Source organism: Salmo trutta, chromosome 14 (genome assembly GCF_901001165.1).
Source record: "Salmo trutta chromosome 14, fSalTru1.1, whole genome shotgun sequence".
In the NCBI taxonomy this organism is placed as follows: Eukaryota; Metazoa; Chordata; class Actinopteri; order Salmoniformes; family Salmonidae; genus Salmo; species Salmo trutta.
Genome location: NC_042970.1, coordinates 20,913,242 through 20,931,836, shown reverse-complemented (window position 1 = coordinate 20,931,836; position 18,595 = coordinate 20,913,242). Strand labels below are relative to the sequence as shown.

Here is an 18,595-nt window from a genome sequence, read left to right as displayed (position 1 = left end):
GAAAGGGATACAGTGTCTCGCCATATACAACACATGCACATACACGGAGGCACACACACTTACATTAATACTAATGAACAGGTGCCGTGTCTGTTCATGTTTATAATAACACCAGTGATGAGAGAAAATCTAACAATGACTTGAATTAGTCAGTGTCAGGTAACAAAACCAACAGGATGTCAAGCCTACGATAATAGCAGTAATAACAACACTGGTAATAACAACAATACAGATTGTGAGGTGAAACTCAACTTGTGGTGTGTTGGTTTTGTGCAGCAGAGCATCATGGGAGTGGTATGAGATGATTATGTTCATACAAATGGCTGAACTGATTCCTGTCTCCTGTCTCATCATTATTGAATTTTTATAAAGACGTGGTTATGAAACCCATGAGACATAACACAGCTTTAAGAATAATTATAGCGCCAGCTCTGTGAGGGATCGCTCTCTTCATCTTAGAATAAAATGTATTAAAACAGAGATCAGTTGAAATTGTGAAAATGTATGCAAATGGCTGAATTAGAGATGACTCCTGAAGTGAAATCCAAACATTAGGGTTAGAAATAGCACCGTGTGGTGTGTCTCCTGTGAAGCTGGAAATAGGTGGTAGTAGGAAGACACTGTGTTCATTAGTAAGGTCATGGGAACCTCACTGGAAGCTCTGCACCACAAAACAAACAGTGAGCCTTGATGTTTACTCTGAGTGAAGTGTTCCACAGGTTATTATTATGGCTGTGTTCTCTCTGCTTACTGAGCTCCTGATCCAGCTCAGAGGAGATTGTTCTATCTGCGCTGCACCTATGCCCCCCTGGGTACTGGATGTCAGATGCTCATGCCATGTCTCATTTACACCTGGAAGAGCGTAGACCACAGGGGTGCACTGTGGACACAACTGGCATTGGAACAAATCCAAATCACATAATCTTTTTACCTGGATCTGCATCACCTCCTCAGGAAACTGTAATCCTGTGGAATGTAGGCCTAACAGCTCGACTTGGGGTCTAATATCACAACAGAGAGAGAGAGAGAGAGTTAGGTTTACCATTTCATGCACAATATCAAAGTCAACATTGTCAGCATTGTGGTCAAGAGTTGCTTGTCACAAACTGTAGGGACACAGTCAGGTTTAAGAGATGTGCTCTGAAACTTTGCTTTGAGTTTTGTGATTTGTTTCTTGTTCCTGGAGCAATGTATTGTCGCCCCCTTGTGTCTAAAATATGTTATTGCGATTAAAATATAGAATTCTTTATATATTTTTACCTTTATTTTTATTTTTTATTTAACCTTTATTTAACTAGGCAAGTCAGTTAAGAACAAATTCTTATTTACAATGAAGGCCTACCACAAGGCAAAATACTTCCTGCAGGGACGGGGGCTGGGATAAATATATATATATATATATATATATATATATATATATAACATAAATATAGGGCAAAACACACATCACAACAAGAGAGACAACATAACACTACATAAAGAGAGACCTCAGACAACAACATAGCAAGGTAGCAACACATGGCAACACAGCATGGTAGCAACACAACATAACAACAACATGGTAGAAAAACAACATGGTAGCAGCACAAAACATGGTACAAACATTATTGGGCACAGACAACAGCACAAAGGGCAAGAAGGTAGAGACAACAATACATCACACAAAGCAGCCACAGCTGTCAGTAAGAGTGTCCATGATTGAGTCTTTGAATGAAGAGATTGAGATAAAACTGTCCAGTTTGAGTGTTTATTGCAGCTCGTTACAGTTGCTAGCTGCAGCGAACTGAAAAGATGAGCGACCCAGGGATGTGTGTGCTTTGGGGACCTTTAATAGAATGTGACTGGCAGAACGGGTGTTGTATGTGGAGGATGAGGGCTGCAGTAGATATCTCAGATTGGGGGGGAGTGAGGCCTAAGAGGGTTTTTATAAGCATCAACCAGTGTGTCTTGCGACGGGTATAGAGATGACCAGTTTACAGAGGAGTATAGAGTGCAGTGATGTGTCCTATAAGGAGCATTGGTGGCAAATCTGATGGCCGAATGTTATAGAACATCCAACCGCTCGAGAGCACCCTTACCTGCTGATCTATAAATTATGTCTCTGTAATCTAGCATGGGTAGGATGGTCATCTGAATCAGGGTTAGTTTGGCAGCTGGGGTGAAAGAGGAGCGATTACAATAGAGGAGACCAAGTCTACATTTAACTTTAGCCTGCAACTATGATATGTGCTGAGATAAGGACAATGTACTGTCTAGCCATATTCACAAGTACTTGTATGAGGTGACTACCTCAAGCTCTAAACCCTCAGAGGTAGTAATCACACCTGTGGGGAGATGGGCATACTTCTTACCAAAACACATGTTTTGGAGGTGTTCAGAATAAAGTTAAGGGTAGAGAAAGCTTGTTGGACACTAAGAAGGCTTTGTTGTAGAGCATTTAACACAAATCCCGGGGAGGCAAATTAGTTAAGAACAAATTCTTAGTGAACAGGGACAAAGAGAAATGCTCTTTGATAAGCAACAAATCCTTATCCCTTGTGGCTACAGGATTTCAGATTTTTATTAAGGAAATACATGTATATGTGCCACAAATCAACATACCGGATTCATTTAGAATAGGGAGAACTGTGCAGCTTAAAGAGAACAGAGTCTCAACGTCACCAGTGAAGAGGCGACTCCGGGATGCTGGCCTTCTAGGCAGAGTTGCGAAGAAAAAAACATATCTCAGACTGGCCAATAAAAATAAAAGATTAAGATGGGCAAAAGAATACAGACACTTTACAGAGGAACTCCGCCTTGAAGGCCAGTATCCTGGAGTCTCTTTTTCACTGTTGGCGTTGAGACTGGTGTTTTGAGGAGACCATTTAATGAAGCTGCCAGTTGAGGACTTGTGAGGCGTCTGTTTCTCAAACTAGACACTAATGTACTTGTCCTCTTGCTCAGTTGTGCACCGGGGCCTCCCACTCTTCTTTCCATTCTGGTTAGAGCCAGTTTGCGCTGTTCTGTGAAGGGAGTAGTACACAGCGTTGTACGAGATCTTCAGTTTCTTGGCAATTTCTCGCATGGAATAGCCTTCATTTCTCAGAACAAGAATAGACTGATGAGTTTCAGAAGAAAGTTCTTTGTTTCTGGCCCACAAATGTTGATGCTCCAGATACTCAACTAGTCTAAACAGGGACAGATTTATTGCTTCTTTAATCAGGACAACAGTTTTCAACTGTGCTAATATAATTTCAAAAGGGTTTTCTAATGATCAATTAGCCTTTTAAAATTATAAACTTGGATTAGCTAACACAACGTACCATGGGAACACAGGAGTGATGGTTGCTGATAATGGGCCTCTGTACGCCTATGTAGATATTCCATTAAAAAAATTAGCCGTTTCCAGCTACAATAGTCATTTACAACATTAACAATGTCTACACTGTATTTCTGATCAATTTGATGTTATTTTAATTAGAAATTTTTTACATTTTCTTTCAAAAACAAGGACATTTCTAAGTGACCCCAAACTTTTGAACGGTAGTGTATATAGCAACATTACAGAACAGATGTTGGCTATAGATGACCATAACACATGTATAGGCTAGAAAAAGTGAGGAATGCAGCATTTTGGAGAAATAGCTTCCTATGGACTGAACAGGAATTTATCAGATTATATGAGCTGAATATAGATTTACACCAATTGTATAGCGTACCAAAGCTAGGTTTAAAGGACAATTCCACCCAAAAACTGTATTTTGGTATTTGTTTCATTAGTCTATTGTTGACATAGTCTTAAAATGTTTAGCTTGCCAGCAATCAAGTTGAGATATTAAACTTTCAAAATACAGAAATCATACCTGTTTGATGCATTTTGCATCATATGAAGCAAAACACAGCATCATATGATGCAAAAAGTATCATGCAGGGATGATCTCTGTATTTTCAAAGTTACATATCTTTAAAACTTGATTGCTGACAAGCAAAATATTTTGTGACTATGTCAACAATGGACTAATGAAATAAATACCAAAATATCGTTTTTGGGTGGAGTTTTCCTTTAAGGGACCATAAGGACTGCAAACATTGAGGGTCAGGCTTCAGGTCTGGCAACACGCCTGGAGACTAGCGTCTGTTTAACACAAAATGTCAACATGCCTTCCTGTCTATCTCTGCGGGGTAGAAAACCACGTCATCACAGTTTACAGCTGAGTTTACTTGCGAGTACACACACACACACACACACACACACACACACACACACACACACACACACACACACACACACACACACACACACACACACACACACACACACACACACACACACACACACACACACACACACACACACACACTGCTGGTCATAACCGCAGCTTACAGTGGTAATGGGGCATCTCAGTCTCTCTGCGGCCTTCATGGGAAGGTCAGCCTCTTTCTAAAAAACTTTCAATCAAGGCCCACAGTCTTTTTATGGAATTTATCTAACACTTGCCTTATTTTAGCAGTTTTATTTGGGCCTGACTTACCCAGAGTGTAAGTTCAAGTCTTGAAGTCATTCAACTTCAGTATAAATTGACCTCTCTCAGCAACTTGGTGCATCTATTTTCAATAGTCATAAGCGGCCTCCATACTATTCAACTATTCGGAGTTGTCACATCAGTGCAAATAAAGGAAAGGACTCTGGTAGAGGAAAGTATTGAGATGGTCGATGGATGCCTAGAGTCAGCAGAGGCTGGTGGGAGGAGCTATAGGAGGCTCTTTGTAATGGCTGGAATAGAAGAAATGGAACGGTAGCAAAGACATCAAACACATAGAAACCATGTTTGACTCTGTTCCATTCATTCTATTCCAGTTATTACAATGAGGTTGTCCTCCTATAGCTCCTCCCACCAGCCTCATAACACATCAGCTTTCTCTGTAGGGGTCTTAGGTGGAAATTTGAATTTGTATTTACTAAGGATCCCCATTAGAGATCCTGGGGTCCAGCAACATTAAGGCAGTTATATACAATATAAAATATTACATGACATTACATTTCATAACACATTTCACAACACATTAAGTGTGTTTCCTAAGGCCACTACTCTACTACCACATATCTACAACATAAAATGAATGTGTATGTGTGTAGAGTGCGTGTCTTGTCATGTGTATACAGTGGGGGAAAAAAGTATTTGATCCCCTGCTGATTGTGTACGTTTGCCCACTTACAAAGAAATGATCAGTCTATAAAAATGTTATAAAATTATTTGCATTTTAATGAGGGAAATAAGTATTTGACCCCTCTGCAAAACATGACTTAGTACTTGGAGGCAAAACCCTTGTTGGCAATCACAGAGGTCAGACGTTTCTTGTAGTTGGCCACCAGGTTTGCACACATCTCAGGAGGGATTTTGTCCCACTCCTCTTTGCAGATCTTCTCCAAGTCATTAAGGTTTCGAGGCTGACGTTTGGCAACTCGAACCTTCAGCTCCCGCCACAGATTTTCTGTGGGATTAAGGTCTGGAGACTGGCTAGGCCACTCCAGAACCTTAATGTGCTTCTTCTTGAGCCACTCCTTTGTTGCCTTGGCCGTGTGTTTTGGGTCATTGTCATGCTGGAATACCCATCCACAACCCATTTTCAATGCCCTGGCTGAGGGAAGGATGTTCTCACCCAAGATTTGACGGTACATGGCCCCATCCATAATCCCTTTGATGCGGTGAAGTTGTCCTGTCCCCTTAGCAGAAAAACACCCCCAAAGCATAATGTTTCCACCTCCATGTTTGACGGTGGAGATGGTGTTCTTGGGGTCATAGGCAGCATTCCTCCTCCTCGAAACACAGCGAGTTGAGTTGATGCCAAAGAGCTCCATTTTGGTCTCATCTGACCACAACACTTTCACCCAGTTGTCCTCTGAATCATTCAGATGTTCATTAGCAAACTTCAGACGGGCATGTATATGTATTCTTGAGCAGGGGGACCTTGCGGGCGCTGCAGGATTTCAGTCCTTCACGGCGTAGTGTGTTACCAATTGTTTTCTTAGTGACTATGGTCCCAGCTGCCTTGAGATCATTGACAAGATCCTCCCGTGTAGTTCTGGGCTGATTCCTCACTGTTCTCATGATCATTGCAACCCCACAAGGTGAGATCTTGCATGGAGCGCCAGGCCGAGGGATATTGACAGTTAGTTTGTGTTTCTTCCATTTGCGAATAATCGCACCAAATGTTGTCACCTTCTCACCAAGCTGCTTGGCGATGGTCTTGTAGCCCATTCCAGCCTTGTGTAGGTCTACAATCTTGTCCCTGACATCCTTGGAAAGCTCTATGGTCTTGGCCATGGTGGAGAGTTTGGAATCTGATTGATTGATTGCTTCTGTGGACAGGTGTCTTTTTTTACAGGTAACAAGCTGCGGTTAGGAGCACACCCTTTAAGAGTGTGCTCCTAATCTCAGCTCGCTACCTGTATAAAAGACACCTGGGAGCCAGAAATCTTTCTGATTGAGAGGGGGTCAAATACTTATTTCCCTCATTAGAATGCAAATCAATTTATAACATTTTTTACATGCGTTTTTCTGGATATTTTTGTTGTTATTCTGTCTCTCACTCTTCAAATAAACCTACCATTAAAATTATAGACTGATCCTTTCTTTATCAGTGGGCAAACGTACAAAATCAGCAGGGGATCAAATACCTTTCCCCCCACTGTATGTAGGCGTGTGTCTGTGCCTGTGTGTGTCTCTTCACAGTCCCCGCTGTTCCATAAGGTGTATTTTGATCCGATTTTTAAATCTGATTCTACTGCTTGTGTCAGTTACCTGATGTGGAATAGAGGTCCATGTACTGTATTCATGGCTCTGTGTGGTACTGTGTGCCTCCCATAGTCTGTTCTTGACTTGAAGATTGTGAAGAGACCTCTGGTGGCATGTCTTGTGGGGTATGCATGGCTGTCCGAGCTGTCTGCTAATAGTTTAAACAGACACCTCGGTGCATTCATCATGTCAACTCTTCTTACAAAACAAGTAGTGATGAAGTCAATCTCTCCTCTATTTTGAGCCATAAGAGATTTACATGCATATTATGGGTTGTGGATGGGTATTCCAGCATGACAATGACCCAAAACACACGGCCAAGGGCCAGCCGTGCTGCCCTGTTCTGAGCCAGTTGTAATTTTCCAAGGTCCCTCTTTGTGGCACCTGACCACATGACTGAACAGTAGTCCAGGTGCAACAGAACCATGTTGATAGTGTTGTTAAAAAGACAGAGCAACGCTTTATTATGGACAGACTTCTCCCCATCTTAACTACTGTTGTATCAACATGTTTTGACCATAAAAGTTTACAATCCAGGGTTACTCCAAGCAGTTTAGTTACCTCAACTTGCTCACGTTCCACATTATTTATTACACGATTTAGTGGAGGTTTAGGGTTTAGTGAATGACTTGTCCCAAATACAATGATTTTAGTTTTTTTGTTATACACTGCTCAAAAAAATAAAGGGAACACTTAAACAACACCATGTAACTCCAAGTCAATCACACTTCTGTGAAATCAAACTGTCCACTTAGGAAGCAACACTGATTGACAATACATTTCACATGCTGTTGTGCAAATGGAATAGACAACAGGTGGAAATTATAGGCAATTAGCAAGACACCCCCAATAAAGGAGTGGTTCTGCAGGTGGGGACCACAGTCCACTTCTCAGTTCCTATGCTTCCTGGTTGATGTTTTGGTCACTTTTGAATGCTGGCGGTGCTTTCACTCTAGTGGTAGCATGAGACGGAGTCTACAACCAACACAAGTGGCTCAGGTAGTGCAGCTCATCCAGGATGGCACATCAATGCGAGCTGTGGCAAGAAGGTTTGCTGTGTCTGTCAGCGTAGTGTCCAGAGCATGGAGGCGCTACCAGGAGACAGGCCAGTACATCAGGAGATGTGGAGGAGGCCGTAGGAGGGCAACAACCCAGCAGCAGGACCGCTACCTCCACCTTTGTGCAAGGAGGAGCAGGAGGAGCACTGCCAGAGCCCTGCAAAATGACCTCCAGCAGGCCACAAATGTGCATGTGTCTGCTCAAACGGTCAGAAACAGACTCCATGAGGGTGGTATGAGGGCCCGACGTCCACAGGTGGGGGTTGTGCTTACAGCCCAACACCGTGCAGGACGTTTGGCATTTGCCAGAGAACACCAAGATTGGCAAATTCGCCACTGGCGCCCTGTGCTCTTCACAGATGAAAGCAGGTTCACACTGAGCACGTGACAGACGGGACAGAGTCTGGAGACGCCGTGGAGAACGTTCTGCTGCCTGCAACATCCTCCAGCATGACCGGTTTGGCGGTGGGTCAGTCATGGTGTGGGGTGGCATTTCTTTGGGGGGCCGCACAGCCCTCCATGTGCTCGCCAGAGGTAGCCTGACTACCATTAGGTACCGAGATGAGATCCTCAGACCCCTTTTGAGACCATATGCTGGTGCGGTTGGCCCTGGGTTCCTCTTAATGCAAGACAATGCTAGACCTCATGTGGCTGGAGTGTGTCAGCAGTTCCTGCAAGAGGAAGGCATTGATGCTATGGACTGGCCCGCCCATTCCCCAGACCTGAATCCAATTGAGCACATCTGGGACATCATGTCTCGCTCCATCCACCAACGCCACGTTGCACCACAGACTGTCCAGGAGTTGGCGGATGCTTTAGTCCAGGTCTGGGAGGAGATCCCTCAGGAGACCATCCGCCACCTCATCAGGAGCATGCCCAGGCATTGTAGGGAGGTCATACAGGCACATGGAGGCCACACACACTTCTGAGCCTCATTTTGACTTGTTTTAAGGACATTACATCAAAGTTGGATCAGCCTGTAGTGTGGTTTTCCACTTTAATTTTGAGTGTGACTCCAAATCCAGACCTTCATGGGTTGATAAATTGGATTTCCATTGATTATTTTTGTGTGATTTTGTTGTCAGCACATTCAACTATGTAAAGAAAAAAGTATTTAATAAGATTATTTCTTTCATTCAGATCTAGGATGTGTTGTTTAAGTGTTCCCTTTATTTTTTTGAGCAGTATATTTAAGACTAATTTATTCCTTTCCAGCCATTCTGAAACTAACTGCAGCTCTTTGTTAAGTGTTGCAGTGATTTCACTCGCTGTATTAGCTGGCGTGTATAATGTTGAGTCATCCGAATACATAGACACACTGGCTTTACTGAAAGCAAGTGGCATGTCATTAGTAAAGATTGAAAAAATTAAGGGGCCTAGACAGCTGCCCAGGGGAATTCCTGATTCCACCTGGATTATGTTGGAAAGGCTTCCATTAAAGAACACCCTCTGTGTTCTGTTAGACAGGTAACTAGTTTTCCAGAATATAGCAGGTGGTGTAAAGCCATAACACATAAATTTTTCCAGCAGCAGACTATGATCGATAATGTCAAAAGTTATCATCCGTTTCTCTCAGCCAATCATCAGACATTTGTGTAAGTGCCGTGCTTGTTGAATGTCCTTCCCTATAAGCATGCTGAAAGTCTATTGGCAATTTGTATCTGGTCAAACACAATGTTTTCCTAAATTTTAAGGGTTGGTAAGGGTTGGTAACAGGCTTATTGGTCAGCTATTTGAGCTAGTTAAGGGGGCTTTACTTTCTAGTAGGCTTAGATTGAAGTTATGACAAATAGGGGTGGCAAAATTGTTTGCTATTATACTCAGTAATTTTCCATTCAAGGTGTCAGACCGCGATGGCTTGTCATTGTTGATAGACAACAAAAAACTAACCTCTTCCACACTCACTTTACGGATTTCAAAATTACAATGCTTGTCTTTCATAATTTGATCAGTTATACTTGGATGTGTAGTGTTAGCGTTTGTTGCTGGCATGTCATGCCTAAATTTGCTAATCTTGCCAATGAAAAAATCATTCATTTCACGCCTGCTCCTGCTTTCCCTCTCTGGCACTCGAGGGCGCCAGGCTGCCCTTCATTACGCACACCTGTCACCATTATTACGCGCATCAGAGCTCGCTGGACTCACCTGGACTCCTTCACTTTGTTGATTGCCTTCACTATTTCTGTCTGTTCCTCTGTTGGTTCCCTGTGCCAGCATTAATGTCGTTATGTGTTCATGTCCAGATGCTGTCCTGTCCTGTTCTATGTCTGTTGCTAATTAAATGTTCACTCCCTGTCCTTGCTTCTTGTCTACCAGCGTCGATCCTTACAATTAAAGTAATTGGCAATTTCAATGGGTTTTGTAATGAATTAGCCATCTGATTCAATGAATGATGGAGTTGAGTTTGCCTTTTTGCCCAAAATTTCATTTAAGGTGCTCCAAAGCATTTTACTATCATTCTTAATATAATTTATCTTTGTTACATAATATAGTTTCTTCTTGTTTTTTTATTCAGTTTAGTCACGTGATTTCTCAATATGCAATACATTTGTCAATCAGTTGTGCAGCCAGACTTATTTGCCAGTCCTTTTGCCTCAACCATACAATTTTTCAATTCCTCATCAATCCATGGGGATTTAACAGTTTTTACAGTCATTTTCTTAATGGTGCATGCTTATTAGAAACTGTAATAAGCAATTTCATAAATGTGTGTCACGTCCTGACCATAGTAAGTTGTTATTTTCTATGGTAGAATAGGTCAGGGCGTGACAGGGGGGTTTTCTAGGTTAGTTTTTCTATGTTGTTATGTTCTAGTTTTGTATTTCTATGTTGGGTTGTTCTAGTTTTTGTATTTCTATGTTGGGCTTTGTTTCAGATGATCTCCAATTAGAGGCAGCTGGTCATCGTTGTCTCTAATTGGAGGTCATATTTAAGTTGGTGTTTGTTCCACCTGGGTTTGTGGGAGATTCATTTTGAGTAGTGTATGTTTCACCTCTGCGTCACGGTTGGTTGTTTTTTGTCATTAAGTTTATTTATGTATTGCATAGTTTTACAGTCTAAATAAAATGTGGAACAACACACACGGTGCACTTTGGTCCGCTCCTCTCTTCGACAACCGTGACAGAATCTCCCACCACCAAAGGACCAAGCAGTGTGATCAGGAGTGGACCTGGGAGGACATTTTGAACGGCAAGGGATCCTGGACGTGGGAGGAGATCCAGGCTGGATGGGATTGCCTCCCATGGGAACAGGTGGAGGCAGCGAGAGCAGAGCGGCAACCAGAAGAGGAACTAGCCCGGCAACAAGGCAAGCACAAGAGGCAGCTCCCAATTTTTTTGGGGAGGGGGCACACGGGGAGATTGGCAGAGTCAGGGTGGAGACCTGAGCCAACTCCCCGTGCTTACCATGGGGAGAATAGGACTGGTCAGGCACCGGGTTATGCGGTAATGCGCACGGTGTCTCCAGTGCGCAGCCACCGTGCTAGAGTTGGCATTCAGCCAGGAAGGATTGTGCCGGCTCAGTGTTCCTGGTCTCCGGTGCGTCTCTTCGGCCCAGGTTATCCTGCGCCAGCTCTATGCACGGTACCCCCAGTTCGCCAGCACAAACCAGTGCGACCTGTTCCAACGCCCCGCGCTTGCCGGGCTACGGGGGGTATCCAGCCAGGACGGGTTGCGCCAGTCATAAGCTCCAGACCTCCAGTGCGCCCCCAAGACCCAGTATATCCTGCGCCAGTTCTATGCAGTGTCGCCAGTGCGCCTGCACAGCCCAGTTCGTCCTGTGCCAGCGACCCGCCCTTGCGAGGCTGCAGAGGAGAAACTATGTTTTGAAAAACTAATTCTGAAGTCAAATGAAGTGTACGTACCATGCGTGTCATCAGTTGGCTTGGAAACATCGTTATTTAGATCGCTGTGGGAGCAGCCCATCTGATTGACAGAACCTCATCTGGGTAGTCACCAGTCAGATAGGAAGATTACTCAGCCATATCTGAGTGGAAGGCTGCTGATGAGCAGCATGGTAATTTGTGTTGCTGTTCCTCCCATTAGGACAAAGAGACAGCTAATTAAAGTGAGATGTGTGCAGTACGTCGCCCTGGCGATGGGAGAGGCCTATTTCTCTGATGGTGTTCTGGGCTCTGTCTACATCAGCTTTTTCTGCTTTTGCCTCACCAATCTCTGGATTTTTAATATGAGATGACAAAGATGACTTTACTCATCACTTAGCTCAGGGGTGCTCGTTTTGCACGCTCCTGCCCCAATCTCTGGAGCCTACCTCACACCTTGCCTAGTACTGGGCCATCTCTGGAGCCTGCCTCATACGTTGCCTAGTACTGGGCCATCTCTGGAGCCTGCCTCATACGTTGCCTAGTACTGGGCCATCTCTGGAGCCTGCCTCATACGTTGCCTAGTACTGGGCCATCTCTGGAGCCTGCCTCATACGTTGCCTAGTACTGGGCCATCTCTGGAGCCTGCCTCATACGTTGCCTAGTACTGGGCCATCTCTGGAGCCTGCCTCATACGTTGCCTAGTACTGGGCCATCTCTGGAGCCTGCCTCATACGTTGCCTAGTACTGGGCCATCTCTGGAGCCTGCCTCATACGTTGCCTAGTACTGGGCCATCTCTGGAGCCTGCCTCATACGTTGCCTAGTACTGGGCCATCTCTGGAGCCTGCCTTTCACCCTGTCTAGTACTGGGCCATCTCTGGAGCCTGTCTTACACCCTGTCTAGTACTTGGCTATCTCTGGAGCCTGCCTTTCACCCTGCCTGGTACTCACCCTACCGTGCGAGAGTGTTTGATTGCAGACAGCAGTAGAGGTGGGGTCCGCTTTTGGTATAAACAACCCATTAATTATTGAGGACAGCAAACATGACTGGCTGCTAATCTACATAGCCTTTAAAATGCCCAGTGGTTTAAAATTCAGGCCTTTCTCTCCCACTGTGGGGACATTCTGGGCTTCCCTAACCCTGCCCAGACACAACACTGCTATTTCTCTGGAATGGAGGCCACTCCAGAACTCTTCCAGGGCAATCTCTTTTGTGTGTGTGTGTGTATGTGTGTGAGTGAGTCTGTGCGTGCCTGCGTGTGTGTGTTTGTGTACTTGACTGTACGAGTATTTGGAGCAGGGTTGAGTATAGCCTAAACATGTTTGTGAATGGCTGTATGTACAGGAACTTTCCATTTACAGAACAACTTGACACATTCCGTAATGTACTCGCCTGTTTAAAAACTGATTACATGAGTATTTATATTGAAGACAATGGGGTTCCTTGTTAGACAAACCTACAGGCGCCACCCGCTTAGTATGTGTGGCAGATATTACAGAAAATGTGGTATTATATATGCAAATGGTAAGACGTCAAAGGGGTTTAGTTAATTAGCCAGAGATGTGTGCATGGCTTTCCCCACAGAGGCTTCTTTTACTCTGGAGTGCATGTCTCTGCAGGGGGCCCCACTTTGATCTGTAGATCCCACGGTCTGAAGGAACACTGCTCCTACCAGCAGCACTGACAGACAGATGGGAGTGAGGAGGATACAGGGTACAGGAAGGGTGTGTGTTTGTTCTGATGTACCCTCCTGTACTGATTAATGTGCAGCAGCTTTGTAACGAGAGGATACTGTGTTACGCCACGGATGAATAAAATGTGATCCTTCTTCAAGGTAATCTTCCTCTTCTCAGATTTCCAAAACCGACCTCTCACATTGTCATTTTAGGAACTGTTGATGATACTGATGTGGACACATGGCCGCCATGCTCCAGACTGCGCGAACACTTCCTCCTGTTGGCATGGTAGTCCAGACATGAGATGGAGGAGGGAACATTGGTGAGGACCTCCCTCTTTCTCTTCTTTTCTGTCTGTCTGTCTGTCTATCTCTGTCTGTCCCATTGTTTCCTTTCTCCCACATTGAAGATCATGTGTATATATGGAGAGGTGGGCACTCATTAATTAATTATTACAGTACTGTGGGGCATAGAGCCAATTGCTTGAAATAAATGGTTGTTCATAAACTATTTATGGTCATAATGGGAGATTGTGATGTGAGAGGACAAATAAATAAGGCGAGAATACATTAGACATGACAAGATGATGAGTGATATTCATCATCACTGGGGCCCTAATGACCCTTGGATGTTCGGCTAAATCATTGCCTTGCATTCAGATGGCATCCATGGAAAATGGGTGTACTACTAATATATTGCGTGCTCAACAGCTAAATGTGTCCATTAGCATAAGTCCCCCATACACACTGGTGAATATGTACCAAATGGTACCCTGGACGCTAGTCCAAGTGGCTGTGTGTTGTGTGTTCAGAATACTGTAGCACTTTCAGTAATGGCCACAGGCTGATATAGTGTGATTTATATGCAGGGCCATGAGTCAGACCAGTGGAGTATGGTGATGGGCCAATAGTGGGTTAAAGCCAAATGCCTGGAGATTACTATTGGCTATATGCATACTAGGAGTAGCCTATAAGCTATGTTGAGGGTTCTGCAACGCTGTACTCATCCCCAATGTCATTCAAGCCTCTGTGGCTGAGTCTCCACATTCAGAGCACCTCCATTCACATCCTCTGATGGCTCACTCTCTCCCTGAGTAGTCATGGTGATCAAGGGGTGTCTCAATGCTAGGGCGTGCTGATGGATAGACACCCGTATTCAGCCATGGATTTCTCTTTTTGAAGAGGAGTGGAGGGCTGGGGGAGGACTGGAAGAGGGGCTCAGCCTTGAACCAAAAAGAGAATAGAAAGAGGAGTGCTTTCAGAGATATAGAGGGGTCAGTCTCATTTGCACAAAGTCCTCCCGCTTCACAAACACAGCTGACACGGGATATTTTTATCAGTGAGCCACGCACTGTGCAAAATAACATATTCATTTGTAACTGGGACTGCGAGTCAAGGACAATAGCCCAGCAGGACACAACATAGATGTCTATTTGGAGTATTAGAGGAAAGATAATTCTTTTTTATTTGCTGGCCCAACAACCTCACCCAAAGGGGCTAACATGGCTCTCAGCTTGAAGCCCACTGAAGCACAAAATGTAAGGCAAAACAAGTTTCCCAAGGTTACTGCATCCAGCTAGGGCTCTCTGTGGAGTTCAAGGATGGACTCTTTTCAGCCTATAGCTGCACAGTTTTCTAATGTACTTAGAAACTTTGATGTACATAACATATTGTACACTTTTGTAATACAACTAAATCTCTCTATACTGATCCTCTACTCTAGATGAAAAGTCGTCCAAACACCCCTGAATCAATTTCCACGTATTAATAGTTAATTAGCTTGTTAATAAAACAGCATCATTATCCACAGTGTTAGAGTACATTTAAAAAAAATCTGAATCAGCCATCATGGTAGATGAAAGAAGAGCACCCATCAGGTCATTAAACCTGCAGGGTTAGACTGACTTTATGACATAACCTTCCACAGTGTGTCTGCTACTTATCTAATTAATCTATTGTCAATATAATGTCAGCCATTTTCAACCTAAACTAATAATTATCTTATAGATCTTCCCAGAAATCTGAGGCAATAGCAGTATCTAAAATTGATTTTTGCAATAACAAACCTCAATCTCTCACCTATCAGTCACCATAAAACCTAAACGAGGAACGTAGATGACAAACGGGTAGGAGGATGTCAGAGTGAGGATGAGATTAGGTGGTAATACAGTCAGACGTCAGTGCCACGATGACACAGCTGAAGCGTATGAAGAAATCATATCATAAAGTGGTGTCATGGGCTCATGTGTTGGCATGTCATCTCTGCTCAGGAAAAACATGTTTGTCTCGGGACTCATCCTAATCCAGCCTCTTATGTTCACTGGATCACTGGAATGTGGTTTATATTAGGAGCCTGACTTTGGTCAGAAATGCACTCAGAGATAAGATCATTTTAGAACAGTATGTGTTGTTATGAGTCGTGTCAAACTTTACTAAGTCAATCAGACAATAGCTTCAGACTGTTCTTGGGGACAGAGAATGTTCAGGAGGATTGTGACAAGGCTGACCATTTACCAACAATGTAAAACTCAGTATTTCCAGGTTCTTCTGTGCTGTAAGGAAGGTCATCACATAGAAGTATAATTTTATGTTTTCGAGGCAGCATGATATTATCTTTGCAGCAAGGGAATATGCTTGCCTGACAAACTGACAGATAGATGAAATATTGCAGGCGTTGCAATTGAATCGATTGTGAGTGGCTCAAAATTAATCTCCCTCTCTGATTTCCATGAGCAGTATAGAAATACAGAACTAGATAAGGGAGTTATTGATTGGATGGGTGAGAGGAGAGGAAGAGGGGGGAGTGTGAAAAGGAGGAGAGGGAGAGGAGGGTTTCCATCTGTAATCTGTGGTGCTGCGGATGCATCTAAATAACCTGCAGAAAATAATAAACAGAAGCATTAATCACCAGGGAGACCAGAAGACAGTGATGGATTCCTCCTCCAGCCCTGTCTCATCCCTTCCTGAGGAGAGATGGGAAGTGACACTGGCACTTATGAGAAATACCTGCTGCTACATCGAACACATACAAACAAATGCAGGTTAGTGTTTTTTGTCATGACTCTTGTTCTGGAGGCAGCTCTGCAGAGTGGTCACTAGCTGGCACAGCTACAAAGGAATAAAATTGGATTTTAAACTTAACCTTAACCCTAAACCACACTGCTAACACTAATGACAAACCAGAACCTTAAATGAAGATCAAAAGGCTATTTTCATGATTTGCTGTTTTTGTTTTCGTGAATTTTTACAATATAGCCAATTTGGACTTTGCAGTTAGTGATTGCTCAGTTCTCCACGACAAGACTCATGACAATAAATGTCAATCTGCTATACAAACAGGAAAATGAACGCATTGGCTACATTACGATGGAGATACTGTATTTAGGGATGTGTATGGGAAATTGTGCTCTGTTTTACTCTGACAGTGTGTTTGTGCTTATCTGTGGAAGTGTGTGCATGCGTGTGTGTGTGTGTGTGTATGCATTCATGTGTGTATGGTGTGTGGGCGTGGTGTTGGGTGGGTGTGCATACGTTTGTACTTGAATGCATATTCCTCTCTTCAGGTTGTTGGTGTCTGTTCCTCTAAACGGGCATGGCCATGCCAGCGAGCCTATTAGAGGTGCCAGGCTAATAAATCGTGTGTATGCCAAACTCTCCTCTCCTCTCCCGCCCTCCAGCATTAAGATTGATCCCCGGTTCCCTCCCCTTCCTTTCTCTCTCTCCTCTCCCTGGCCCTGCCTTTATGAGTCTGTGAATAGGTAAAGCGCAGAGGCTCCAACAGATGGCTAGATCTGCCCTGATTCACTCACGCACACCACAGCCACATGAATGAGAGTCGAGCGAGAGAAAGAGACAGGGAGAAAATTAGGTTGAAATTGACAAGTAGAAAGAGATATGAAGAAAAGAGAGAGAAAGAGGGGGAGACCGTGAGGACCATGAGCAGAAAGAGATGGAGAAACAGAGGGAGTTTGTTGAAGAATAAGCGAGCTAGAGCGTTTCAGGAGTGTGTGTGAGTCAATGTTAAAGAGTGCAGGATAATTATGTGATAGAGAGGGAAAGGGAGACAGAGACGCTGTGAAAAGGGGAGTGTAGAAAAAATGAATTGCAGATTGAGGGACCTTCTCTCCTTCTCCCTCCCTCTTTTATCTATCTCATCTGAAACCCCGCCTCCCTTCTTTCACTTGTGTGTGCATCTATAACAGCAGGCTTTCAACATCGGGCTATGTGGGGGTTAGACTCTCAGACTGCCAGCTGAGCGGACACTAGGGCACAGGACAGGAGTGTGTCCAGGACTGGTCAGAGCAGGTGTGTGTGTGTGAACCAACGGACGGAGCTTTGTGTGTATCCTACGTGTGTCGCCTCACTCGCTCCAACCAGGGACATCGCTACTGAGGAACACAGCTGGGAGGTATAGTACTGTAGCTTTGCTCTACTTTACACTTCACCGCTCTTCTCTGTTGGACTCGCCTCCATGAGATTTACTGTCACCATCATCATCATCTCCTCTGCTTATTGGAGGAGGATGGAATACTCACATGCAGGTGGCACTGAACTCCATCACAAAGTATCTGACTTTGCATTGGGCTGTTGTGGAATTTGAGTCAGGAGAGATTGACATGCATATTATTATTGTTAGATCTCTGTGTACATTTAATGGCCAGCCGTGCTGCCCTGTTCTGGGCCAATTGTAATTTTCCTAAGTCTCTCTTTGTGGCACCTGACCACACAACTGGACAGTAGTCCAGGTGCAACAAAAATAGGGCCTGATAGCGATGTTAAGAAAGCAGAACAACGCTTTATTATGAACAGACCTCTCCCCATCTTAGCTACTGTTGTATCAATATGTTTTGACCATGACAGTTTACAATCCAGGGTCTCCTCAACTTACTCAATTTCCACATTATTAATTACATGATTTAGTTGAGGTTTAGGGTTTAGTGAAATATTTGTCCCATATACAATGTTTTTAGTATTAGAAATATAAGGACTAACTTGTTTCTTGCCACCCATTCTGAAACTGACTGCAGCTCTTTGTTAAGTGTTGCAGTGATTTCACTTGCTGTGGTGCTGACGTGTATAGTGTTGATCCATCAGCATACATAGACACACTGGCTTTACTCAGAGCCAGCGGCAGGTCATTAGTAAAGATTGAAAAAAGTTATAAACCTAGACAGCTGCCCTGGGGAATGCCTGACTCTACCTGGATTATGTTGGAGAGGAATCCATTTAATAACACCCTCTGTGTTTTGTTAGACAGGTAACTC

General features: G+C 43.9%; 1 protein-coding gene across 4 annotated transcripts in view; it reads left to right on the top strand.

The window, feature by feature from the left end:
* The first annotated feature begins 13,610 nt into the window (after positions 1 to 13,610).
* LOC115207606 (extracellular sulfatase Sulf-2-like) overlaps positions 13,611 to 18,595 on the top strand; it is a 102,143-nt gene continuing 97,158 nt past the window's right edge. For 3 of the 4 annotated variants that reach the window (XM_029774861.1, XM_029774864.1, XM_029774859.1), the window contains exon 1: positions 17,531 to 17,739. The gene's annotated coding sequence lies outside the window, so the exon portion shown is untranslated. Of the gene's footprint in view, positions 13,655 to 17,530; positions 17,740 to 18,595 lie in introns of those variants that run through there. The other variant, XM_029774862.1, reaches the window with a different exon arrangement.